The sequence below is a fragment of the Bos javanicus genome, chromosome 13, assembly GCF_032452875.1.
Source record: "Bos javanicus breed banteng chromosome 13, ARS-OSU_banteng_1.0, whole genome shotgun sequence".
Lineage (NCBI taxonomy): Eukaryota > Metazoa > Chordata > Mammalia > Artiodactyla > Bovidae > Bos > Bos javanicus.
The window spans coordinates 29356667-29367740 of NC_083880.1; the positions used below are offsets into that span (position 1 = coordinate 29356667).

Below are 11074 nucleotides of genomic sequence, written 5' to 3' on the forward strand. Positions count from 1 at the left end.
TTTCTTTATAGCACCAACAGGGCTCTGAAGCACATCATCCGTGTCTGCCTTATACTCTGTCTTCCTACTAGAAGAGAAGCCCCACGTATGCAGAATTTTGCCCCTCCCATCCACACTCTCCAGAGTCTGGCACAGGGTCTGGCATGGAGAAAAATTCACTAAGCATTTCCTGAAGGAATAAAGAGCTCTCATAAAGTACTTAGCACAACACCTGCCAGGTAGGAAGTGCTCAAGAACTGTTAGTTGGTAATAATGAAAATATTTATTATAATTACATTTCACAGATGAGAATATGGAAGCCCTCCTAGGTTAACTGCCTAAGCCAGTCAGATGCTAAGTCTGACAGGGTAGTACATGTCCATGGTGACTCCCTCCACAAGCACAGAATAACTGATGCTCCCTCACTCCCATCCCACAGCAGGAACACAAAGCGTGATGCAGCCGGTCCTGCTCTCCCTTCTGTGCCCTGCCTCCCCTCCCCTTCAAAGAGTCACCTGATCCTAGGGGATGGCCGCCATGATATTGAACCCCTGAGCAGCCCCAGGAACGACGACTGATCATCCTGAGTGTGCCAGTAGGTAAACTGAAGACAGGCTTCCACCTCTCCCTCAAGACCACTCTAAGAAGTAGGCAAGGCTGATTATCTTCATATAGATGAGGAAGTAGAAAAAAGAGAAATAAATGACCTGCTAGGAAACCATTAATGGTGAACTTGGGCCAAGGATTCTGAACATTTTAAAACACCAGGCCTCTCTCTTTCCAACACACTGCACTACTCTGGGCATCTGGGAAAAAACAAAAGGAAGACAAAGAACCCTGACCACAGCTTTACCTCTTTTAAATGACATGACAATGTACAGGAACAGAACGTTCAAAAGAAAGTGCGTCTATACGTGTATGTTTCTGACTCTTTGTGACCCCATGGACTGGAGCCCACCAGGCTCTTCTGTCTATGGGGTTCTGGAGGCAAGAACACTGGAGTGGGTTGCCATTTCATTCTCCAAGGGATCTTGCTGACTCAAGGATCCAACTCGCGTCTCCTGGATCTCCTGCACTGACAGGCAGATTCTTTACCACTGAGCCACCTAGAAAGCCCCCTTCTATCCTAGATCTGATAGATAGAGTGCCTGAAGAACTGTGGAATGAGGTTCATGACATTGTACAGGAGACAGGGATCAAGACCATACCCATGGAAAAGAAATGCAAAAAAGCAAAATGGCTGTCTGGGGAGGCCTTACAAATAGCTGTGAAAAGAAGAGAAGTGAAAAGCAAAGGAGAAACGGAAAGATATAAGCATCTGAATGCAGAGTTCCAAAGAATAGCAAGAAGAGATAAGAAAGCCTTCCTCAACGATCAATGCAAAGAAATAGAGGAAAATAACAGAATGGGAAAGACTAGAGATCTCTTCAAGAAAATTAGAGATATCAAAGGAACATTTCATGCAAAGATGGGCTCGATAAAGGACAGAAATGGTATGGACCTAACAGAAGCAGAAGATATTAAGAAGAGGTGGCAAGAATACACAGAAGAACTATACAAAAAAGATCTTCACGACCCAAATAGTCACGATGGTGTGATCACTGACCTAGAGCCAGACATTCTGGAATGTGAAGTCAAGTGGGCCTTAGAAAGCATCACTATGAACAAACCTAGTGGAGGTGATGGAATTCCAGTTGAGCTCTTTCAAATCCTGAAAGATGATGCTGTGAAAGTGCTACACTCAATATGCCAGCAAATCTGGAAAACTCAGCAGTGGCCACAGGACTGGAAAAGGTCAGTTTTCATTCCAATCCCGAAGAAAGGCAATGCCAAAGAATGCTCAAACTACTGCACAATTGCACTCATCTCACATGCTAGTAAAGAAATGCTCAAAATTCTCCAAGCCAGGCTTCAGCTTACATGAACCGTGAACTTCCTGGTGTTCAAGCTGGTTTTAGAAAAGGCAGAGGAACCAGAGATCAAATTGCAAATATCCACTGGATCATGGAAAAAGCAAGAGAGTTCCAGAAAAACATCTATTTCTGCTTTATTGACTATGCCAAAGCCTTTGACTGTGTGGATCACAATAAACTGTAGAAAATTCTGAAAGAGATGGGAATACCAGACCACCTGACCTGCCTCTTGAGAAATCTGTATGCAGGTCAGGAAGCAACAGTTAGAACTGGACATGGAACAACAGACTGGTTCCAAATAGGAAAAGTAGTACGTCAAGGCTGTATATTGTCACCCTGCTTATTTAACTTCTATGCAGAGTACATCATGAGAAACGCAGGATTGGAAGAAGCACAAGCTGGAATCAAGATTGCCGGGAGAAATATCAATAACCTCAGATATGTAGATGACACCACCCTTATGTCAGAAAGTGAAGAGGAACTCAAAAGCCTCTTGATGAAAGTGAAAGAGGAGAGTGAAAAAGTTGGCTTAAAGCTCAACATTCAGAAAACGAAGATCATGGCATCCAGTCCCACCACTTCACGGGAAATAGATGGGGAAACAGTGGAAACAGTGTCAGACTTTATTTTTCTGGGCTCCAAAATCACTGCAGATGGTGACTGCAGCCATGAGATTAAAAGACGCTTACTCTTTGGAAGCAAAGTTATGACCAACCTAGATAGCATATTCAAAAGCAGAGACATTACTTTGCCAACAAAGGTCCGTCTAGTCAAGGCTATGGTTTTTCCTGTGGTCATGTATGGATGTGAGAGTTGGCCTGTGAAGAAAGCTGAGTGGTGAAGAATTGATGCTTTTGAACTGTGGTGTTGGAGAAGACTCTTGACAGTCCCTTGGACTACAAGGAGATCCAACCAGTCCATTGGGAAGGAGATCAGCCCTGGGATTTCTTTGGAAGGAATGATGCTAAAGCTGAAACTCCAGTACTTTGGCCACCTCATGCGAAGAGTTGACTCATTGGAAAAGACTCTGATGCTGGGAGGGATTGGGGGCAGGAGGAGAAGGGGACGACAGAGGATGAGATGGCTGGATGGCATCACTGACTTGATGGACGTGAGTCTCAGTGAACTCCGGGAGTTGGTGATGGACAGGGAGGCCTGGTGTGCTGCGATTCATGGGGTCACAAAGAGTCGGACATGACTGAGGGACTGAAATGACTGAACTGATACATATCCACAATGGCATTAACTTCCTCCAGCACAAGGACATGTTCATACCTCTCCATGAGACACCCAGAAACAACTGATTATTTATACTGCAGGAGTTCATAACATGACTGCATGGTTGTGTAAACTGATGAGCATGAATCACACCCAGATGCCTGAAAAACCAGAATGAAATGTGAGTTTAACTTGAATGCTCACCGAGTGCACTCTGGGTTACATATACTAACAATGACACAGAAAAGCCGACACCATGGGATCACAGCCTCTCTCCTAGACATGTGAATATGACACTTTACAAAGGGTGCCAGAATCTGTGTCCAAGAATAGAATAAAACACACCGTTTCTAATAGCAAAGCCAGGTTATCTTTAAAACACTCCTGAAGGCGTGAAGGCATCCCGAAAGGTCAGATGAAAAGGGATAAAGTCTTTCACCCCTCACCTCCTCTCACTGGTGTCCCTCATCAGCATCTTGGCACCACTGCTGTCACCAAAAATCTGTGCACAATGATACAAGACCCTAAACACCCATGGCCAGCCATGTCTCATGGACTGGGTTTTAGGGCTTCAGGCCCTTGAGGTAGATCTTACCAAGTGCATCTCACAATCAAGAGCACTAGAGCTCCCAGGGGCTCCGTGACTTGTGGAGCTCATGAAACTGGGTGGGTGTATGTGTGTGTGTGTGTGTGTGAGTGAGTGTGTGTTTTAGTTGCTCAGTCATGTCGGACTCTTTGCAACCCTATGGACTGCAGCCTGCTCCTCTGTCCATGAGGATTCTCCAGGCAAGAATACTGGAGTGGGTTGCCATGCCCTCCTCCAGGGGATCTTCCTAACCCAGGGTCTCCCGCATTGCGGGCAGATTCTTTACCATCTGAACCATCAGGGAAGCCCAGAATTCTGGAGTGGGTAGCCTATCCCTTCCCCAGCTTTTCTTCCTGATCTAGGAATTAAACCAGAGTCTCCTGCATTGCAGGTGGATTCTTTAGTAGCTGAGCTACCTGGTTCTAACTCAGATGTGTCTGGCTTCAAAGCTCCAAACCATTCCCCTACAGCACATTCATTAACATGCCCCATTCCCCAATTCCACTCCTCTCACTCAGGGTTGGTACCAAGCAGGGCTGTACCCCATAGATGCTTCACTATAATACCCTTGGCATTGACAACAGAAAGGAGAACAGAGAACAAGGTGAGAAAATCCTCCAGACAACACATACCTACAACCCACCAGGATTTGGACAGCTGGTCTACCTGCACTGTTTTGTTTTGTTTTGTTTTGTTTTTTACCCCTATCTTTTGCCTAGGTTCTATAATCCTTCATTTAAGACTTCTCCATGAAACAATTGCTAAGGTTTTATAATTCAGGAGCATATCCAGGAATAGCACTGCAGACAGCCCATACATAGGTCATGCTGTTTTCACGGCTCTGAGGGTGGAAGGAGCTTTTTTTTCACACTGTCTATAAGGAACATCACTGTCACCAAACTATGCCTCCTTCCCATCTCCCCAAGCACACGAGGAACAGACTACGGCTACTGCTTTACAGTTGCTCTAACCAGCTGCTTGACCTTAAATGCAACCCTTGGTAGAACAGCAGAGTTCACAGAAGAGTTCACTCATGTCAAAGCCACAGTCCTTCTTTTTTTGCATCGCTCCCCGTTTTTCTTCCTACAGCTCAACTGAGTCTGAAAGGTCTTCTTAAGTAAGTCCTCCCACAATTTCCCCACAAACCCCTCTCTTATGTTTTCAATAGTAACAGAACCTTGGGTGGGCACAGATGTAGTTGGTCCTGCCTCCCCCCACCACATAACACTAGCTCTCAGGTCCTCAGAATCCCTCGGACCTGCTGGGACACCTTGTCCCCAACTGGCCTGCAGGTATACTGTCAACGAGAACATTAAGAACAAGACCTTGGTTTCCCAGTCCCTCCTCAATTTTACAACAGAAAGTGCCCCAAACCCTCAACCAAATTCTAGACACAAGTGAACAGTCTTCCAAATTGATTCCACCAAGCTCCTATCACCAAGCTCTCAGCCTTGAGTGAATCACACTCAGTTCCCACCATGCCTCTCACCCCAGACACTTCAACCACAGTTCAGAAACTCAATCCCACAGCCTGAGCTGGGATTTACACCATTCTTTTTGAGATACCTTAATTCACAAAGATTCTCTTCCCTTCTCTTAACATCATGGTCATTGAACACAATGTTTGCGCGATTTTATGCAATTCTTTAAATATTTTCCTCTCCTACCCTGCCAAGTGGACAGGGGCCCAATGGGACTTATCAACTGCAGTATGCCCAATGCAAGGGCAGTGCCAGCACATGGGAAGAGCTAAGAAAATGTGTGTTCAATGAAGGAATGAATAGAAAACAAAGCATGCCCAATCAGCCTTAGAAATAGCCTCTTGTCCATTCACCAGGACTAAGTGGCAGCTAACCAATGATTTTCTCTCTTTTACTGACAGGGTCCTGGAATCAGCAGCATCAGATGCGATAAAAGCGTGAATCCTTTTCAGCGGAGTTCCCTGGGTAGAGTGCATAAGGAAAGGTTTACAGTTCAGATGGATGGGGCCCAGCACATCTTGCACGAGAAGGAGAAAGGGAGAAACTGGTTTGTTTCACAAACGAAGGGCAAAACTAGGCCAAGCTTGGACAAGGAAATGACGTGAGGAAATGCAATGAAGTCTCCTCAGGTCATTCCAGCACTAAGTGGCCCCGGGCTGTGCACACAGTCTCCTCTGTTGCACAGTTCTCTCCCTGCACAACGGGAGCCCAAAGTGAGATGCAAAAACGGGTCAATGCTCACAGCTACTTTCTCCAGACTTAAAAAAGGCTGACAAGTTCCTATCTCTCAAGATACCCGGGGACTTCAAAAATGCCTCAAATCTAGACCTCACCCAACAAAACCTCCTGGCCCCTTTTCTCCAAACATGTTCACAGAGAATTCTGGAAGGAAAGGGCAGACAGGACATTAAGAAGATGAAGCCCTATGAGACTTCCCTGGCAGTCCAGTGGTTAAGACTTTGCCTTCCAATGCAAGGGTACAGACTGGATCCCTGGCCAGGGAGCTAAGATCCAACATGCCTCATGGCCAAAAATCCAAAACATAAACAGAAGCAATATTGTAACAAATTCAACAAAGACTTTAAAAATGGTCCACATTAAAAAAAAAAATCTTAAAAAAATATGAAGCCATATTATTAACCTACTATGTTCCCTCTTTTTAAAGAAGTTTTCCACACCTTAACTACTCCCCTCAAAATCAGTAAAAACTCTTTTCCACCTCTGTGACATTTTAAACAATGAAGAAATCAAAGGAATGAATGAACGAATGACCACATACACATCCTACCACATACAGCTCAGGAACCAGACTTCTCAGAGCACTTCTCTCAAATTCAAACCAAGCCTACTTTTAAACATGTCAGGAATGGAATCTCCAGGCCACAGGGATAGGCCATCACAAACAGCCATACGAGTCTGTAACCCTGGACCACTTCCAAACTTTTCTCTCCTCCCTGTGAGGCAACAGAACTTTTAAGAGCAAAGCGACTCAACTCTGACCTCACATCCAGCTTGGTTGTGCTGCTCGGACTGTTCCAGGTCACAGGAGGGTTGAAAAATAAGACTGAGAGATTCTGATAGTCCCTGTTTTAGTTTCTTTTGACTTCTGGATGGAGAAAGGTACCGTTATCACAACAGGTCACAAACTTGACACTCACAGGTCACTGTTGTTGACCTTCTGTGTCTATGGGTATTGGTTGTAGGACCCCTGAGGACATCAAAATCCACAGATGCTCACGTCCCCAAATAAAATGGTGCAGTACGATGAATACCGTTGGCCCTCTGCATCTTGGGGTTTGGCACCTGCAGATTCAATCCTCGATTGGTTGACTGTGGGGATGTGAAACTCAGGGGTTTGGAGAGTCAACTGTACTGCATTGTAAACCCCCAAACACACATGCAGAGTAAGGAGCCCCATGTTAGAAACGGGAACAAAGACAGCACCTGACAGCACGTAACCACGACTTCCTTCTCGTACATTTTTGTAACTTCAAAAAACATTGCATCATCCTAATCATCAATCTAGCACTTCTGAACAGTCAATTCCAAGACCTCTTTGTAAATTTTCATATTGGAGAAATTAAATGTTGGAAAATTTTACAAGTGGAAAATAAAAGTATATAAAGACAAAAACATTCAGTGGCCAAATGTGCGGTTTGAACGCCTTTTTTGTTTTTGTTTTTTCCCAGAACACAGGCACTTCAAAACTACTCTCTACACTCACAGGAAAATCCTTCTTGTTTTACTTTCCCAGTGTAAGGTCTTTTAGAAGCAAACATGTCACCAGCTACAAAACCAAGGCTATTCCTGGTTCTACAAAAAGAGTTCCTTTCTGTTACAATTTTTCATGGATCTTAGAACAGTTTTATTTTAACATTTTAAAAAATGAAAGGTTGCTTTTATTTTTTTAAAAAGTCAACCCCAAACTATTCCTGAAATCCAAGGAACAGAGTACATTAAATGCTTTCATCAGTCTGTTCTTTACTATTTAAGTGGAACTTGCATTGTTTTTTCCTACTTCTTCCCTCCCCCTTCTGCACAGGTGGTTATTTGCAAGGCTATAAGGAAATATATTTCAAACAATTTGTTGGCAAAACACCATTGTGGACTAAGGTTATTAGAGATCATATTTTAGACCGATGGTAGTGGTCAAGATTAATAATCAGTAACTCCTTCATTCATTCACATTCACAGACACACACACACACACACACACACACGCACGCACGCACGCACTTACTTCACACCAGGGTTGCCAAGCCATAAATGAAGCAAACACGCCTTTATTCTAGGGGATGTCTGGGTGGTTGGGTACATGAGTGACTTTTTTTCCCCTGTTTCTTTTCAATTTGTTAATAAACATATATAATTTTACACCTAAAAGCTTTAAACTGGGAACTACTAGTACTAAGAAATCTCTAGACATGCACCTCAGATACTATCTCAACTTAAAGCAATTTGTACAGCTGAAATCTCCAACGTGATGAAAAGGGGACATGGTCCGAGGAGAAACTAAGTATCTGTTGGCAAGTTAAAAATATAAAGCCTAACAGGTCTTATTCCAATTTTCTATATTTGTCTTGAATATCACACTCTTCTCATCAAAGAACTTTGCTCTACTGTCAATTGACTCAAGTCTTCCAGCGAAAGGCAGGAAGATCTGTATCTTAAACTACAGAGAAGATCTGCTATTTATCCTCTACGGGATTCCTCTTCATATTTCAGGACTGTTACCATCCCCTATACAGCTCGTCAAAACTTGGCCAGAGGCATCCACGCTATCCCAGAGGGGACCCGAAGATGCTCGGGGGAGGAGTTAATGAGAATCAAAATTTTAGGACTCCTTGGGTACAGACGCCACCCAACATACTGGGTTCACTGGAGCAGTAGGAGCAGAGCAGAGAGGAGGCAGAAATCGAAAAGTTACTTGTAGGCTGGTTGGGAAACAGTGCCCTGATCACCTTTCAACCAGCGGGGCAACCCCCCCGCGGCCCCTCCTTTGTTTGCCCAGGCGGAGAGGCTCCTCGGCGGCAAGGGCTGCTAGGGGCGAGCCGGGCGCCCTGGGCTCGGCATCTGGCCGCGCGCGGCGCAGCCAGTGGGCAGCGCATCCCTCCAAGCAGGGTCTCTCCATTTTCAGGGCCGGGGAAGCAACAATAAGCTGAGCGGAGCGGCCGCCCAGGCTCGCCGCACTGGCGGCGCCCCCCGTATCTCCTGCACCCCCGGGTACCGGGGACTCCCCGCACGCGGCCCCTGCCACGCCCCGACCCCGCACGCCAGACCCGTCCCCTGCACCGCGCGGGGTGGCCGGGGCTCCCCGGAAGCCCACCACCCTGCGCACCGTAACCCCCCAACCCCCGCACGCAAGGACCCCCGCCCCAGCGCCAGCCGCGAGGAGGGGAAGCCTGGCGGCCCTTCCCACTGGGAAAGCCTCGCGCCGGGGGTCAGAGCAGGGTGGGCGGCCGTGCCGTAGCCCTGGCGGGCACCCCGCCTCCCCTCAGCTCCCAGTCTTTGTGTGCAAAGTAAGTGCTGGAGGCGAACCCACCTCGGCGCGCGCACAAAGGCGCGCGGCTCCCTCCCCGGCGCTCGCTCCGGGTGTCTGCGGCGGCACCCAGCGGCCCAGCAGCTGAGAGCGGCCCGGGCGGCGGTTCTGAAGGCGGCGGCTACCCGTCCGGCGCTGGGCGGCTCTTTCACACCCCGCGGCCCGGCGCGTCCAAATTAAGCGGCGGGGCGGGGCGGGGGCGGGGCGAGATTGCCGAGGCCACGCCCTCGGACACGCCCCGCCGCGCTGGCTGGAGCTCCGCGCTCCGGACCGTGGCCCACTAGGGCTACACCGGGAAAAAGTCAGCGGGTTTGGTTCCGGAGGTTTTCCTTCTGTGGTTTTAGTTTGGTTAGCTTTGGGAACTCTCGAAGGAGAGAGAATACTGTTTTGGAACAAAAAACTGAGTATCACCAGATGAGAGAAATGGGAAATTAAATTACGCACACACACACCCCACCACCACCACCACCACCCCCGCAAGCACAAGCACTCTGGAGTGTTTGGCTGCTGTTGTCTGGCTTCAAACTTCCCCGTTAAAATCCTGCCAACACGTGTCCAGAGAAAACTCAAAGGGACAGGGAATCAGATTTGTTTTGTAACTGTACATATTTACTGGCCAACCAGGGCCTGAAACCCAGAGACCGGGTAATTTGTTCAGACTCCTCCTCCTCACTCATGAAAGGGTATTTAAATTTATAGGAAAGGAGAAAAAGCTTTGTTTTGCCTTTTTTTTTTTTTCCCCTCTCAGGTTTTCATTTTTCTCAGCTCTCAGAGCAAATTGTTTTCTGCCCAGCCCTAAGACTCTTAGATTACAATCTACCTGAATCACAGCAGGTTAAAAAAAAAAAAAAAAGTGGGGGAGGTATCTGTTTCAGGGTAACAAACAATAAAGACAACAGGTAATGGGTTTTAGATCAAAAGCTTTTTAATTTTCTTGGCCGCAGATGAATAAACACTTATTTATGGGCAAACCTTTCTGACTGAAACAGCTTGGGTCATGATCACACAAAAAAGTCATATCAATTATGGGTTTTGGTAAACCAGTTGGGACTTCCCAGGTGACTTAGGGGTAAAGAATCCACCTGCCAATGCAGGAGACTCAAGTTCCATCCCTGGGTTGGGAAGATCCCCTGGTGAAGGAAATGGCAACCCCCTCCAGTATTCTTCGTCAGGGTAATCCCGTGGGCAGAGGAGCCTGGCGGGTTACAGTCCATGGGGTTGCAAAGAGCCTTGTACACGACTTAGCAACCGAGCACACGAACGAATGACTTCCTCCAAAGATGCTCTGAAGTCACAACACTTTAGAGTCTGGTCATCCCTAGGCCCTGAAGCCCGCTAGGGGGTGGGATCCCCTGCCACAGGATTTAGAGAGACAGTGTCTTCCAAGCCCCAAAATTCACCTGTGTGAACTTTATCCACTCTGTTCCCCACAAGTCTTACTTCTCTCCCATTCTTGGGCTGTGTTGGCTCTGCTCTTGACAATGGATCCACCAGTCACCAAACCAGAATCTGGGATCCGGCCTAGATTTTCCCCACTCCCCACATGGGAGTCAGCTCTACATGATGCCTTGATGGCTTTCCCTGCCCCCATCCCACTGGTTTTGCCACAGTTGGCCTTTGGGGTCTATCACCACCCTGTAGCAGTAGCCTCCCAATATCCCCAGCCTCCCATCTCACACATGCTTTTCCTCCAGATTGCTTCCCCAGTGAACTTTCAAAGTTCTAATCTACTCTTAAAACCTTTAGCTAGTGGGAAGCTACTATATAGCACAGGGAGCTCAGCTCCATGCTTTCTGATGACCTAGAGGGGAGAGATGGGAAGGGTGGGAGCAAGGCTCAAGAGGGAGGGGATATATAT

General features: G+C 46.9%; 1 protein-coding gene across 1 annotated transcript in view; it reads right to left on the reverse strand.

The window, feature by feature from the left end:
• Positions 1-9359, reverse strand: part of FAM107B (family with sequence similarity 107 member B) — a 78208-nt gene extending 68849 nt beyond the window's left edge. The window contains exon 1 of the mRNA XM_061436092.1: positions 9220-9359. The gene's annotated coding sequence lies outside the window, so the exon portion shown is untranslated. The remainder of the gene's footprint in view (positions 1-9219) is intronic.
• Positions 9360-11074: the final 1715 nt, after the last annotated feature.